The sequence below is a fragment of the Mustela erminea genome, chromosome 19 (assembly GCF_009829155.1).
Source record: "Mustela erminea isolate mMusErm1 chromosome 19, mMusErm1.Pri, whole genome shotgun sequence".
Taxonomy (NCBI): Eukaryota; Metazoa; Chordata; class Mammalia; order Carnivora; family Mustelidae; genus Mustela; species Mustela erminea.
The window spans coordinates 22,731,399-22,747,188 of record NC_045632.1 but is presented as its reverse complement, the minus strand read 5'-3'; the positions used below and the strand labels follow the sequence as shown (position 1 = coordinate 22,747,188).

The following is a 15,790-nucleotide window of genomic DNA, read 5'->3' as shown; positions in this document are numbered from 1 at the left end:
CTTTCTTTGGGGACAGGTGGAAAGTTGCCCCCCCCCCTTCACTTCTGTATTGTGAGCGTTCCTACTGTCCGCCTCTTGGCGAACGTGGACACAGCCCCCGATCATTTGGGGGGTTGGGTAGGGGCGGCGGGGCAGTGGCGAGGAGCAGGGGGCCGAGGAGGGGCAGGGCGGGGTCCGAGCCCCGCGCGCCGGTCGCAGCCGCGGCTGGGTTTTGTTTGCCGGATATTGTTATGTCTAACGAGTGCCTCACAGGAGACGTGATTTGTCAGCCGCCTTCGTTTTCACTTTAGCAGAAAATACGGCGGCTGCGCGGCGTCCTGGCCTGCGGGGCTGGGCGCCCGGTGCATGCGGGGGCGCGGGTGGGGGCGCCGGTGCGCGCGCGGGTGGGAGCGGGCGGCCGGCCGGGCACCGGCCAGGGGCAGTGGACCGGGCGGGGTGAGTGCGCGCGCGGTGCCGGCCTCCCGCTCCTCCTGCGCCTTCTCCCGGCAGTCGCCGCCGCCGCCGCCGTGCAGTTTAGCAGAAATCCGACAGGGGCCGCGTTTGCTGAGCGCATCCGGCCGCCGGGCAGCCCGAGCGGGCCGCCGGGCCCGGCTGGCCGGTGTAGACGCGAGGAGGGGGTCGGGGTGGGGGTGGTGGGGGGAGCGGGCAGGCGGGGAGGGGCACGGGAAGCGAGCTTGGCCTGAGCGCTCGCCGCCCCCTGGTCTCCGGTGTCCCGGGTGTCTCCGGCGAGTTGGGCAGCCCCTGGAGCCCTGGCCTTGGCGCCCCCGCCCCCAGCCAGGGCTTAGGTGAACTTGGGGTGGGGTGAGCGTGCGTGCGTGCGTGTGTGGGTATGGGGGGGGTGCAGGCTGGGAACGCACTGTTTTCTTTCCCCGTTTGATATTAGCAACTGGGTTTTTACTTTAAGACCGGCTTTGCTCACTGCTGGGGTTGGGAGGGGGCGATCTTTTCCCATCACTCACATCTTTGTTCATTGTTCACTGAGTGGAAGGCAGGCGACTTAAAGAGACGAAAGAGAGGAAAAACGGGGGGAGGGAGAGAAAGAGGAAAAAGAGGGGGAGCAAGAAGAGGGAAGGACGAGAGGCGTGGGGAAAAGCGCCCCCGCCCTCGCCCGGGTCGGGCTGGACGGTGAAACTGTAAACCCGCGCACGGAGGGTCGCCGGGAAAGTGGACATTACCGCTTTAATTAACTTCGAGATGCTCCGGCGGCGGGACCTGGCGTAGCCGTGACGCGCCCGCATAAATCTGCCCGGCCCGGGGCTGCTCCGAGAACTCGTACAGTAGCCGCGTCAGATCCAGAGCGCGCCTCCCAGTCCGGAGCCCATTTGCATAATTGGATCTTTTTTTTTTTTTTTTCCCCCTCCTTCTTCCTCCCTGAAACTTGTTTGAAAACCCAAGTGAACACCGCGACGACCTGCACGCTCCAAAGCGAGTGCCAAGTAAGTGCCCTGCCGTGGCCTCGGCGCGCCCCGGGGTTAGCGCGCAAAGCCGGCCAGTGAGGTGCCCGGAGCCGCGCGCTGCCTGCGGGCCTGGGCTTCGGGAGGCTCGCCGGCGGGAGGACTGACTGCGGCCGCGGGCTCCGGGGCTGCCGGCTGGCAGCTCGCAGAACTTTTTCTTCTCTGTCTCCCGACTTCTCGGGCCAGGTGAGATGTTTGGGCCACGCATGTACCTGTAGCGAGACTCCGGAGGCGACCTCTGGGGCGCGGCGGAGTTGGGCATCTTGGGTCCCGGGCTAGTAGTCGGTCCCCGCCGCCGCCGTGGAGGGCAGAGCTGCGAGCGAGCGAGCGAGCGAGCGGGGCCGGCTGCTCTTCGCGCCGCGGATGCAGCTCGTTCGCCAAATGCCTCCCCCATTATTCTAAGGTTTGTGATTCTGGCTATGTGTATGTGTCTCTGTGTGTATGTGATCGGCTGTGCTTTAAAAAGAAAAGCAGCCAAAACAAGAGCAGGAAGGGCTTCTCCCTTCGTTTGCCCCCCCATCTCCCCAGCATCGTTTATTTCTGCTGCTCAGAGGAGAGAGTGCAGAGCTTTCCTGCTAGACAGGGTCACCGAGAGATTGACAGTTCTGTTGGAAATGCCATAAATGCTAGAGCCAAAATGGAGCTGCGTTAATAAAATACCAACCCTTGCCTGTCGAGGAAAGTGGTTTTATAGCATTTTAAATTTTATGAAAAATACATAATATATTATTAGTATTATTTACAGTGTTCAGAACCTGGGGGAAAGTCCAATAGCTGGGGAGAAAACTGTAACCCTAGTTCCTGATTGCCTAGGAACTTGCTGGGGGCTGGGCCCACCACCCTGCCTGGAAGGGGTAGGGACTCAGCTTGCAGCCTGGGGAGTCACAGGGGGGCGCCCCTGGCAGCCCTCTGGCCTCTGCTTGAGGAGAGCCTAGGGCTTCTGGCTGAAGGCTGCTTTAGTTATGATGTCATTCTGATAGCAGAGTGCAAATGTCTCCTGATTCCACCATTAACCGCCTGGCTGATTTGCTTGGTAATGATAGCACTGACGTCCAGCGCCTTGACAAATACAGGCCTGCAGAGCCCTAGGAATTAACTTTTCCCCCCACTGAGGAGGGAGCGAGCTGCCAGAAGTCTCACCACTGGGCCCCTGCCTTTGAACTTTGTCCTGTCTCAGTCCAGACACTGACATGGATGATGGGCCCCTGGACCGAGAGACCCCTGTTGTCCTATAGTTTGGAAAACTTTTAGAAGGGTTTCATTTCTGGAACTCCTCTCATCTGGCAAAACTTGAGTCCAGTTGTCTAGACTTGAGTCCAGGATCTGATGGATAGTGGGGACCCCAGGTAGCTCTGGGGCCACTGCATGGAAGAGGGGATTGTGACATCTGCTTCTTACCTTCAGTCCCTTAACTGTGACTCGATGTTAATATCACTGCAAGTAAACCGGATTTAGTGTGGATTTTTAAATAGTGTACAATGATTTAAGATTTCTTTTGATTTACTGTTCAAATGAAATTTGCATAAATGTGATGAAAATGAACTTAACATCTGGGCATATGAAAAAAGGTTAGTACCTCATATGTCATCTGCAGAGAAAGTCTCTAAAATGCTTTCACCCTAAACTGGGTTCAGGGAGACAGTTCCTGGAGACATAAATGCTAATTATGGAAAACCTGGAGAAAGCGCTTTCGATAAATTTGCATTCTCTTGGACCACTGCTCTGAAAACCCATCTTGTTCTGTGCCTGGAGTGCTTCACTTCTGAGCAGGCTTGAGATCCTCACCACTCAGCAAGTTAACTGCTGGCTGGGGCTATCTTCACGGAAGACTTGGGGCAGGCAGGGAGCGACAGTCACACTGCTCTGATCTGGGCCGAGCCGGAGGCCAGTAACTCCTATGATGGGAGGGGACAGGGAGGTGGCCGGATGTGCAGCCCTACTAACCAGAGTTACCCTTTGGGTCCAAAAGGCAATGCTGAGATGTAGAACCACGGCCTGCTGAGCCCCGAAAAGCTGAGCGATTAGGCTGTCTGCCCTGCCTTAGGTAACTAAAGAAATTTCCATCAGTGCAGACCTATAAAATCCACAAGCCCATTCAAATGAACTCTGAACTCCATCGTACTTTTTTGAGCAAGACAAGCTTATCTGAAGCATAAGGAAATCAGAGTTAAACAGCTTTCCCCAGACGTGGCTGCCTTTTGCTCAAAAGTTGGCTATGAATGGCACAGGTGTTTTTAAAGTGCCTTGAATGGAGGGAAAGAAAGACAGCAGTGATGCACATGAGAATATAGATGAACTTTTTTTTTTTTTTTTAAAGAAGAGGATCATAAAAGAAGAAAGCAAATAGATTTATTTTTCCAGTTTGAATGAGGACAATTATAGCTTTTTAACATCTTTGGATTTAGTGTTTTTAATAAGCCTTTTAAGTAAGCTGAAATATCAGCTTGCATTTTGTCCTCAGCATTATTTAAAGTGAGACTTGACGCAAGTTTAACAAGAGAAGTGAGCTTTGTCCAGGTCAACTTTTGTCCGTGCTGAAGACAAAAGTCCCAAAACATCTCCTCCATAACCTAGAGCAGGTGATGGCTCAGCCCTGCTTTTTCCTGTCTCTGGGGAGGCCTTAGATTTGGGCTGGAGGGACACTTGTGGTCAGGTGGCCTTCTCAGGCTGTGCAGTTCAGATTGTGAGGTCTGAAAGCAAGGCACAAGTTCACTGGCATTGGAGAGACTCTATTCTGCTAATAAGGACTCATGAGCAGGGGGCTTTCCCTGTGAAACCACACCTGCCCTTCACACTGGCATGCTCCTTCCAGGATGCACCGTGGCATGTCTTTGGAGAAACAGGGAAAGAAGCAGTCCCAGGGCAAGTCAGGGGGGTGGTGGTGGGCAGGCTCTGCCTGGCTTGTGGGGCTCACTGTGTGTTCTCACTGGTTGAGCAGTACCTGGTTGGGAGTTGTTGGGAGAGAGGCCTTTTGTCAAGGAGACTCAGGTCTAGACTGTCTGGGCCACCCTTGGAAGAACTGAATGTCCTCAGAGGGGTAAGGAGCCGAGCTAAGCTCGGGGGTCCTACGTGCAGGCAGGTCGAGGTCTTCCATCGTGGTGATGCTGGTGTGTGTACGTGTGTGTGTGTGCATACTTGTGTGTGCTTGCACATGTGATTCTATGTGTGTGTATGGGTTGGGCAGGGTGCTGCCTGCTTCAATCACCTACACCAGGATGGTCTCCTTCTTGCCCACAACTGTACCACTCAGGGCATATTAGTGAGTTTGTGAGTGTATGTGTGCAGCACAGGGAAACATAGGTGCTCGGGATACGGATCCTGGGCAAGGCAGGCCACTTTGTCTAGATTCCTCACCTAACCCATTTTTTTCCCCATATGAGGGCAGACATAGATGGACGTCATCTCAGGAAGGTGGACTACTAACCAGCCACCCAGCTGGGTCTCTGCAGTGCCTGGGGGCTGGCACGGGAGGCCTTCCCCCATAGTTTATGCCATCCCTGGGCTTCTGTTGACTTTCTGCAATGGACCTTCATTGTGCAGAGATCAGCGCTGGTCTTAGCTGGGTCCGTTGGCTGCTTGAGGATCCCTACCCACCCACTTTGACTTTTCCAAAATCATTGGTCTTTTTCTTATACTGGAGTTTTGCAACAGCAAAAGATATACAAACTACATTCCTAGTTTCCGGGTCAGGTTTATCTGCCTAAAAAGAGACAAGATTCAGAGTAAGGCCTTGGGTAACCCGAGCATTGATTTCCGAGACCAGGGCTTCTCCGCAGTGGCGCTGTGGGCATTACCCACTTGTGGGAGTCTGTCCTGTGCATTGTAGGGTGCTTAGATGCCAGAAGCACCTTCCAGTTGTGACCATGAGACATTTCCCCAGACATTTCCATGTGTCCCCTGGGGGGAGATGAGGCTCCTTTCCCAGGTCTTCCAGATGCCAGGCCTTGTCCTGGCCATCCCCAGGAGCATGGGGAGATTTTACACTCAGCACAGGCTGGTGGGAGACAGAAATAACCCCATACCCTGAGATAGCAGGAAGTAGGGCCCTGCCTCAAACGGGGGCAGACCTAGGGGACCCAAGAAGAAGGAGGACTGGCGTAGTGGAATAATCATGAGTGGACGGTGTCTAGAGCGAAGGTGTGGGGCTCCACTCTGTTTTCACATAGGCTATACCCTGAACCTGGCCCTGGGGGTGAGAATTTTGGTTCTGGGTCTTCTGACTGCCATATGCAAACCAAGAAGTGGAAAGGTCTTGGTCTCAGGGTTGAGGCTAGGCATCCTCCTGGCAGGATAAGGATAGTGGGTTTTTGTTTTTTTGAACATTTACTATGAGGTAGGCATGGGTTTTAAGGACTTTCCTCATTTAGTCCTTGCACTCTCTCAATGAGAGCTGGTACTGTGTTTGTCCGCAGTCTCAGGAAGGGAACCTCAGGCAGGGAGGGCGGTGGGCAGTGGCTCTAGGAATGGACAGGATTCAGCCCTCCACTGCGGCTGAGCTTTTCCCCTTCCTGGAGGTGTGCTCCTGGCCAGACCCCTGAGGTTTCCTCACTGCCCCCAAGAAGCTTGTTCGATGCCTTTTGACACCAGGCTAGGGGGCTTTACGGGCAGGTAGAGAAGGTTCTGGCCGGCCAAAACAAGGCTTCTTTCTTCCAGGGGTGGGGCCCTCCAGGTAGGTAGCGGCAGGAACACCACGAAGCTGCTTTGAGGGCATTAAGAGATGCCGGAAGGAGAACCAGTTTGTAGGGTTTTCACCCCTCTTCTAACCTACCCGTTCTTACTCTCTGGCTTCACAATGAGAAAATTAAGTGCCATTTTGACACGGGAAAAATGATCACCGTAGGCTTGCACTGACATTAACCTGCAAGTTTTCTATCAATGCATTATAGCTTTGATTACCTGAGCTGTGTTTAGCGGGGTCTTTCATTACCGAGGTGGGCTTGGCTCTTGCTTCTCTCTCTCCCTGCTGGTCCTCCAGCACCGGAGCCTGGTCTGCCAGCTCCCCCTGGCTTCACTCTACCTTTTCCATCCATCAGGGACCATCAGCCTCCTTCGTGATTTTTTTTTTTTTTTTTTTTTTTTTTTTTTAGCTTTTTGTTGTTTTGTTATCTAATTACACATGCACAGGAACTCCTAACTCAGGGTGAAGTAAGCTCTGTTTTGGTTGTAAAAGCCAACCCATAGAGTGCCTCAAATCGAGATTAATCCCAGAAATGCCCATTCAGCCCTAATCATAATGATGTTCTCACTTGCACATCTGAGGTTCCCACGTAATTCCCACAGATTTGGATGAGATTTGGACTCGTGGAAGGGCTCGGTTGTCGGGCCTTAGGGGGTTTTCTGTAAGTCAGTAAACATTGATGCTTACTGTATTCTGTCGTTTCTGGGCACCTGAGGAGGGAGGGTCTGGGGCCTGTCCACGTACTTGTGCCAAGGGCCAGAGCGTCAGCACCTGTGATGGCGGTCCGTGGTCAGGCCTTGCCTCCTGCCTTCTGCACCTTGGGCCGATTATCGTCTTGAGTTCTCTTAACAGCCCAGTGAAGGGCATCGCTCAGCAGTTTGGGCAGACTGGGAACTGTGACACTTGTTGAAGCCACCAGGCTTCACCAAGGCCAACAGAGGATTAGAAGCCAACAGGATCAGCCTGGGAGATGGGGCTGTGCCCCTGGCCTGCGCTCCTGCCTCCCCATACAGCTCTCGGCATGAACAATGACAAAATCATCCTTTTCTGGGCCTATTCAACTGGTCTTTCACGTGGAAGTTCAAAATGTACCCTCAGACCTGCGACTTGGAGAACACACGTATTGTTGTAAATTCGTTTTCAAGAGGAAGAAAATATTTGGAAACTGTATCAGCTAAACTATCAGCTACAGAGAAGCAAACAGATCCCAGAACGTGTTCATATTGTATATAAATTTTAATCTCTTCGAATAGCTCCATGATTTAATTTTACCTTTCAAAATATCTAAAAACATTTCTTCCTGGATCGAGAAAAAAGTGGCACACAGATTTTTTTTTTGTTTTGTTTTTGTTCCTTAAGATAAAAAAATCTAATTCTCTTTTAAATTCTATTAAAGTCAAGTCAGGCAAAGCCTTCCAAATTATTACAGAAAGGCTGTCATTTCTGTGAAGCCCATTGAAGGGGGTGGGACATCTTATTGAAATTACAGCTAAAGCGCTTTAATTATTTTGCTTCCTCGGCCAGGGCTCCCAGTTTGGGGGTTGTAATCTGCGGATGCCAAGTGGCTATTTCAGCAGCCTTGAATCTGTACGGAGCGGAGAGCATCTCACTGATGAAACATGGCTGAATGTGCTAATTACACTCCGTACAGGGTTCTCGCAGCAGCCGAGAAACTTTATGCACGAGCGTTCCCCCTCACCCCCCAGAGAAGGTCAGCGCCGGTGGGCGGCAACCCAGCTCGGAGAGCCGGAGAGGAGTTCAAAAGGTGGAAAAGTGTAGTGTGGGAACTCGGGGAGGAAGCAAAGCCACCACATGCTGCCGACATGAAAGGATTTAATCTGCACAGCCCGAAACCTCCTCTGATGGTGGAGGGCCGCCTCCGGGCCGGTCCTCGAGGCCACTCCTCTCCCTGAGTCCTGCCCAGCCACTCCGGACTTGGACCTGGAGCTCCGAGCCCTCAGAAGCCACAGGCGGGCCTGGAGCTCCCACGGACTTCAGATGCTCCACTTCTTAAGCAAAACGCCAGACACTCTGTCTGCAGTTTTTTTTTCTGAGATCACTGACTTGACAACTTAATATCTGTTTTCTGTGTGTTTTTTGTTTTGTTTTGTTTCAACCCCCCCCCCCCTTTCTTTTCAGCTGTGTCACCCTCTGCACACATATTCTGGAAGTATGTTGGGAGAGCTTTTGTTAAAGTTTGCTGGTGGGGGGGGGTGGTGTACGGGAATTTAGTTCCATTTAAATTTCTCATCCAGCCTATTCTGGAAGCAAAAGAAATAACAGACAAGATGATGCAAACATTCCCATCATCGGCATATGTGTTGATTAAGGCTGTAGGATAGCCAGGGCCTCTGCACCGACTGCTGCCACCCCAAGGAAGACACAGTGGTTTTCTTAAGTGCGTGACTTAAACGATGGACTCATCCAGGGGCTGGTCATCTGATAGGCATTTCCCGTGACAATGCTTCTGTGACGTAAGAAGTGGTGATACGGCATGTCTTTGGGGGGAAGCGTATGCTGTGCCTGTTGGTATGTTTACTCTGTGGTGATGGCTGTCTGGTGAGGTCAAGTAATATATTCCAGATATCCGAGTAGGTACCATTTTCCCAAGCCTTCCCAGAAGAACTGGCCGCATTTTGACATAAGGCCCTTTCCATACGAGCTACTTGAACCTCACGTTTCCTCCTCACGTCTCCATCTCCAGCAGCTGACAGGAGCTAGACCTATGTGTGTGTGTGAGATGTTCTTTTTTTTTTTTTTTTTTTTTTCCCCCTCAGGCCCTGCTTGCCCTGCACTGCTCCGGTGAAAAGTACCAGGCCCATGTGTGGACCTTGGGGACAACAGGGAGTTTGCTGTTAAGAAAACTTTTGCATGATAATATTGCCGAGATAGAAATCATGTAATTTTTGTGTGTGATCTCCAAATACCACCTTCAATAAAATAATTTGCTCATTGATCTAAAGAATGAGTGGTTTCCAGCTGCTTCGTTCCTCAGGACAGACTTTCGAGTTGGGATTTGCCTCTGTGACTCACTTCAGGTTGAGGCTGCCCTCCCGTGGAGGTCATTGTGAAAGGGGCCAGGTGGCCTGAGGAGGCTGGGGGGTAGGGATGCTTATTTCTCTAGGACTCAGGGGACTGAGCAGAATCCAATGCAAAATTCTAATATGGTAGTTAGTGCTTGCCCACCACCATCATCTGGAAGGCAGGCAAATCGAATCATTGCTGGACTGGGGAGCCAAGGGCACCCTCCTTTTGTTAATCTCTATCATCGGCCAACCGTTAACCCTTAGATTAACTCAAGGAAACTTCGTGTGTTTTCCCACTTGCTTCTGAAGGAGGAGAGCCTAAAGAGGGAATTCTTTATGTGCGTTTTTATTTGCTAATTAGATGTTTTTGGAAGAGTTGCATAGTGCATGCATTGCTTGGTGTATCAATATCTATAGGTTAGTTTTTTTTGCATGATTTAATTTTTAGAGATGCTCCCATCCTCTGGAAACATCAAGTCTGTAAATGAGGAAGAGCTGGAAAGCATTTTTGTGTTTGTTTGTTTTGTTTTTAAGCCGTGTGACAAAGTGATACAGGGCTTAGAGCCAGTCAGATGGGGCCAGGTTTGCCTCCCACTCCTCCACCTCTGAGCTCCCTGTGAGCAGGACATTTCTGTCCTTAAACCTCAGTTTCCACATCAGTAGAATTGGACTAATTCTTCCCCCCTAATTGAGTCATCAGGATTAAAAGAAGAAATGATTAATTAATGAGTCCCGAGAGCAGCTCTTCAACAAATGGCCAGCTACTCTTCATGCTTGTTTTATACATTTTGTTAAAAATTTTAGAAAGGGAAACCCCACCAGAAACTGTGGGCATCAGTCATTTGCATAGCCTGGCGCAGAAGTGTCTTTCCCTCCTTTGTTTCCCTGGCTGGCCTTTGGAGTTATTTACCCAGGGATCAATAAGTATCAGCTGATTGATTTCCTATATGTTTCAGAAGATGCATTTTAAAGGGTCAGTTGAGTTCATGGAGGGGGAATGGGGTGGGGGTGGGGTTTAAGTCTTCACTAAACAAACATGCTCACTCCAGTCCATGAAACGTTAGCACCATGTTTCCAGGCTGCACACACACGTGCACACACACACGTACACACACACACACACGCATACACATGCATACACACGTATGCATGCACACCTTTGTGGGCACACACAAGCAACCCTACAGGTTCCTGGGATCTTGGTGGGAATGTGATGGACGTTGCTTTTCATTCTTGCCCTGGACCAAAGCCAAAGACCCCAAGGAGGGATCGCCATTCATTCATTCATTCATTCATTCATTTGTTCGTTCATTCATTCTTTTAAAAAATATGTATTAAGTACATTCTGTGTCTTAGGCACGTTGGGCACGGTGAACAAGAACAGAATCACTTTGGAGCTGTTGTATCAAGACAAAAGTGATAGTGAAGACACTGATGATTTCTAAGGTGCCGGGTTCCAGGGTAAACACAAACACAGACACATACACACACACGGGCACACAGGTATGTGTGTATGTGTGTGTAAGAGACTCAGCTAATTTGCGTCCAGACATACAATCACATGCTGATTTCAAGGGACCCTCATACTTAAGCATGAACGATCAAATTGCGTTGAACTTGTGGCCGTTGCATACAAGATGGGTCACCCACAAGAGAGGTGGGGAGTTGAACCCAACTCCTTTACATGTTCCCTCTGGCGAAAAGGTGGAGTTTGTGTTGGCTTGCCCTCACTAGAAGAGATCCCAAAACTGTGACAAAAGGAAAATGCCAGCCATCCTTAGAAAGTGAAGAATACCCTAGTGATGTAATATTAAAAAGCAAAATCCCATCTTCCTGGGGGAAGTTTGAAACCAAGATCAGGTCCTATAAATAAACTGCTAGCATTTATCGAGTGCTTATTACATAGGTGGCCTTGGCCTTAAAATACAAGGTATCATTTAATTTATTCCTTCCAACCTCCTCTGCCATGGGATGGAGACAGGGAGGCCTGGCCTATGCATGGGGGTACACTCGTCCAGTGTCGTGCAATTGGTTGATGGTGACGCTGTGTTCTCTGAATGGCCCTTGGGCCTGTGATATGTGGGCCACCTCTATCCTTTGGACTGGGACTCTTGGTGCCTGGCCTGAACCTCCTCTTGAAATGGGATTTTCAGGAAGAGATACAGCAGTTGGAAAATCAAGTCTTACGAGACCAACAGACTTGTTTTAGTTGCGAAGGTTCTACCATACTCATTCCTTGGTCCCTGATAGGTGAGACTTGTTCTGATCATTTCTGAGCATAGGAATCATGTCTTCTTGAGGTGAAGGAATAGATGGTGGGAGCAAAAAGCCCCCGGGGGGCTGATTTCCTGTCACCCTTGCTTCTTCATGTCACTCAGCAGTGTCACCAAGCTCTGTGGTTGATTCTCTCAGACTCATTCATCCTACAGATATTCAGCTCCCCTCCACCCCCCAGCTAGGTACTGGGGACCTGGCATCCGTACTTTGTGACTTGAGAGAGACACAAGTATATTTCCTATTTCAACTGTCACCACGAAGACTCTGCAGGAAGAGGACAGGAAGGGGGCTCCTTTTCAACTAGATGGCTGGCAGTGTTTTTGAAGGACCAAGGGCAAGAAGGAACCAGTAAAGAAAAGGGTAGAGCAAATGTCCAGGCAGAGGGGACAGCAGGTGCAATGTCCCTAAATTTAGAAGGATCTGGGTGGCTTGAGGAGAATAAAGAAGCCCAGGGTAGCTGGAACCGGGTGTGTATTGCTCCCCAGAGAATGGCACAGACTTCTTTCTTATTTTTTTTTTTAAGATTTTATTTATTTATTTGACAGACAGAGATCACAAGTAGGCAGAGAGGCAGAGAGAGAAAGGGAAGCAGGCTCCCCGCTGAGCTGAGAGCCCTATGTAGGGCTCAGTCCCAGGACCCTGAGATCATGACCTGAGCCGAAGGCAGAGGCTTAACCCACTGAGCCACCCAGGAGCCCCAGTCTTCCTTCTTTGTACGGGAGGAAGTCTCCCACTTGGGCTGATCTTCCTCCTGGGGGCAGTCCACTGGCTTCTGTGGCCTCTTCTGCCATCCAAAGCTGATATCTTCCTTCTAGGTGGTCTCCCTCTGTGGCCGTCTACCTATTCTTCTTCCGATGTGAACACTCATTCATTCATTCTCTATATATCCGCTGAGCAGCTGCGCTATGCCAGGCACATAGAACAGCTAGAAAATAAAGTTAGCTGCAAAGATAAAGAATTATACCACCCTCCCACCTTCTAGTTTCCGTTGAGATTTGCAAGTGGTTCTTTGGTTCCTGGCTGCAGCTCTGCTCCCTCTCCCCGACCTCATCCTTCGGGGTGTCCCCCGACTAGACAGTTCTCTTGTGCTTAGTTTGGTTATACCTGTTCACACTTCATGCACTCCGAGGAGGGAGGGCGCATTGGAGTTTGGCAACAGCAGCTCCAAGTTCCTGTTTCCTTGCGTGGCTGTGGGAGTTTGAAGCATTCCCTTCCATCCCTTCTCATCCGGTTTAAGGAGTACGGTACCTCCGCCAGGTGGCGGGAGGTGTGCGGAGCGCTTAGTGCAGGGGTGAGGAGAACGCACCCCCGAGCGGGCCTCCTGCCCACGCAGGGACACCTTGACTTTGTATTTGATTCAGGTGTCCCGCTGTGTGAGGAAGTTCTCACCCCCCAAGCCCTTGCTGCGGGTCCGGAACATCTTCCCCTTCCAGGGAAGCTGGTTACTTGCTTCTGTCACCTGTAGGTCATGCACTCCGTCCAAAGAAGACGTTTGCCATTGAACTGGAAAGTACGCATTTACATCTCAAGCCTGGCCCTCTTGATTCTTTATTTCTGTGATTACAACAGCAACTTTGAATGTAATTTAATTGAAAATTTTGGTGGAAAATGAAGTGTGGCTCTTTGGATACTGAAATTTTTTCCCCCTTCATCATTTGGTTTTAAATGATTAAGTAAATTTCATTAAATAACAGTAAACATTCCAAATGGTCTTGCATACATATCGTATTTCACATCATTGTAACTTCGATGTAAAATATTAAAATGTAAATGACTCAGGAGAAAAATTATGGAAACAAATGCGTGACTTTTATTACACTTTCAGAAAAGTTGCTTAAATATTTGCCCTTCCTTAACCAAAAATCTATCATGAATTAAGAGAACAAGTATTTATGGACACTACAAAAAAATAATCCTGTAGAATAGAGGAACAGAACTTGGTAAACAGTGTTTCCCCTAATTTTACCTGTTCAATTCTAAATACATGTTGGCAGTTGTCCACTCGTCAGTTTGATTATTGTCAAGTAACCTATGTAAGTGTGACTATAATTATTTTAATTTCTAAGCCTTAGTTGGAATGATATTTTTAACCAAGTATATAAATATAGATCTACATTTATATATTTTATGAAATAGGAACCAACAATTTTTTCTTTTCCTCTTAAGAAATATTTCAGTCTATAGTAAAAATTGTCTGAGAAGCATTTGGTATTTTATTTTAGTCTCTATCACGACTTTCCATGTGATTGTTCTATATTAATCTTGAAAAGTGACATGAGATTCCTTTTCCATAATAAATAGAAAATAATGTAATAATAACAAATGATAACGCTAATGGGAAAAATTATATTTTTCTCCAACTAAGAGAAGAGTGCCAACAATAGGTAGGATAAAATAAAATCAATATTTTGACAGTGCTCTATTATGTCTGGCTCATTAGTTTGGAGAAAACTTCTCTCTTCAATCCTAAATCACAAATTGTCAACAAATAGTAGTTTTAACATCTACTCTCATTCCAGCGCAGTTAATGCTTCACAAGTTATTTTTGGAGGAAAATGATTTTTGATTCTGCAGATGTATAGAGATTGCATTGTGTAGGTTTTTGTTTTAGGGAACAATGAAAAAGTTTTGCCATGCAATTTGCATTCAAGGGACTGTTTGTGGCAAATTCCGGTTGAGCACAATATTATATGGTTTTTCATGTACAGGAATGTATATGGGTGCATATCCCTATATGAATGTGTATGTATATGTATGCATATGTGTGTATATATATACTTATCCTGTTTTATTACACACGCACACACACACGCACACACACACACTCTTAATGGCCGTGTTCATTCATGTCTATTAATTTCACAGGAAGTTTCGCTGAGCTTCCTCTTCTTCTAGGAGAATTTCGAGTTTCTGATCTCGGAGTACCGATTGTCAGTTGATTCAGGTCAATGTTGACACTTAGGCAGGCTCCTACTGACTGGGGTCACGTGAGAGAAGGGATTGATCTGCCTTAGACCCGGGATTGCCAATTTCCCATTGTAACGGTCCTTTTCTACCTAACCCATCCTTCATTACCCTGCCTTCTCCATACAGGATCTCAGACGGCTCTGTCCCCCGCTCCCCAGGTTCTGTGCTGTTACAGTAATGCAGAATTACAGCTCGCACTTGTGCAAAAAAGTGTGTGTTTCACCGCTGCCTGTCCTCCCTTGTTTTGCAGAGATCACAAAAGCCTGGGATTCAGAATAGCAGATAATAACATACAGCGCATAGTATTGATGCTGCTTTAATTGTCTTATTGACAACTCACTTGAACTTGGAGAAGCATGCTAATATTTATCATCCTGTGAACTCATGTGCATTTTCTTGACTAAAGCCATAATTACAGAAGAATTTCAAAACCCGATGTCTCTCTGCAGCTGCCTCACCTTTCCTCTGTTTGGACAAAGGCTTCTAGGCTGCTGCATCATGGGAGAGCCTCAGCCTGCTCTCTTGGCCGGGTGCCCCTTGCAGTGTCCTCTGGACGCTTCTCCCTCTAGGGGTGATCTGGCTAGTTAACGTCTTGACCAGCACCTGGCCATGGAATGGGGCCAAGCTATGACCTGCCTGAGCAAAGAGGGCAGTGCCATGCCGACCCTGGGCTACCCAGAGGTTTTGTTGGTTTGGAGAGACAGGTGTTTCTTTCCTTTCGGGAAACGCCAGTGGGGGACATTCGAAAGATTTAGAATAGGCTGAAGCTAGGGTTGAGGCCACTGTGAGGCCCAGGAGGCAAAAATCCATTTGAGGAAGCTTTCGATAAGCTCAGGCGGATGAATGGAGCCATCGTGGTCCAAGTGTGTCCACTTTGCTGTCCCATCTCCCACTCTGCTGCCCCTTTGCCCCCCTCTTGCCCAATAAGAGTCTGAATAAGTCCCTCTTCTGTCCCAGTACCTTTTGTCAGTTCCTTGGATGTAGCTATCCTAGGACCCTCTGGTGCCCATTCCTCTCTGGGACTCGCTGGTCCCCATCCGACCCTGGGACCTGCTGATCCCCAGGCCTCCCTGGGACCCACTGGTCCCCATCCCTCCCTGGTGTCTTCTGCTCACTCCATGGGTCTTACTCAGAAGCTGCCTCTTTAGAGAGGCCTTTCCTGGCCTCTGTCCTTCTCTGCCCTGTCCCCGTCACCTCCCGTCTCATTGCCCTATTTTATTTCCTCCCTGGGATTTGTTTTTGTTGGTTTCATCGACTGTTAGCCTGTGTGCCTGTCTGCCCCCTCCACGAGGACTACACTCCCTGACGCCAGGACTCTTGTAGTCTCCTTGAGGACTCTTCTGCTGTCCCCTAGAACAGCGACTTGCAATAGCAGCGAATTGATAATT

The 15,790-nt window shown here is 49.2% G+C and overlaps 1 protein-coding gene across 8 annotated transcripts in view; it reads left to right on the top strand.

Moving 5' to 3' along the window:
- The window catches only part of ZNF536 (zinc finger protein 536), a 422,501-nt gene that overhangs the window by 1,821 nt on the left and 404,890 nt on the right, over window positions 1-15,790 (top strand). The window contains exon 1 of one of the 8 annotated variants that reach the window (XM_032325331.1): window positions 795-1,436. The exons of the other annotated variants lie outside the window; for them this stretch is intronic. The gene's annotated coding sequence lies outside the window, so the exon portion shown is untranslated. Of the gene's footprint in view, window positions 1-794; window positions 1,437-15,790 lie in introns of those variants that run through there. 8 annotated transcript variants of the gene reach the window in all.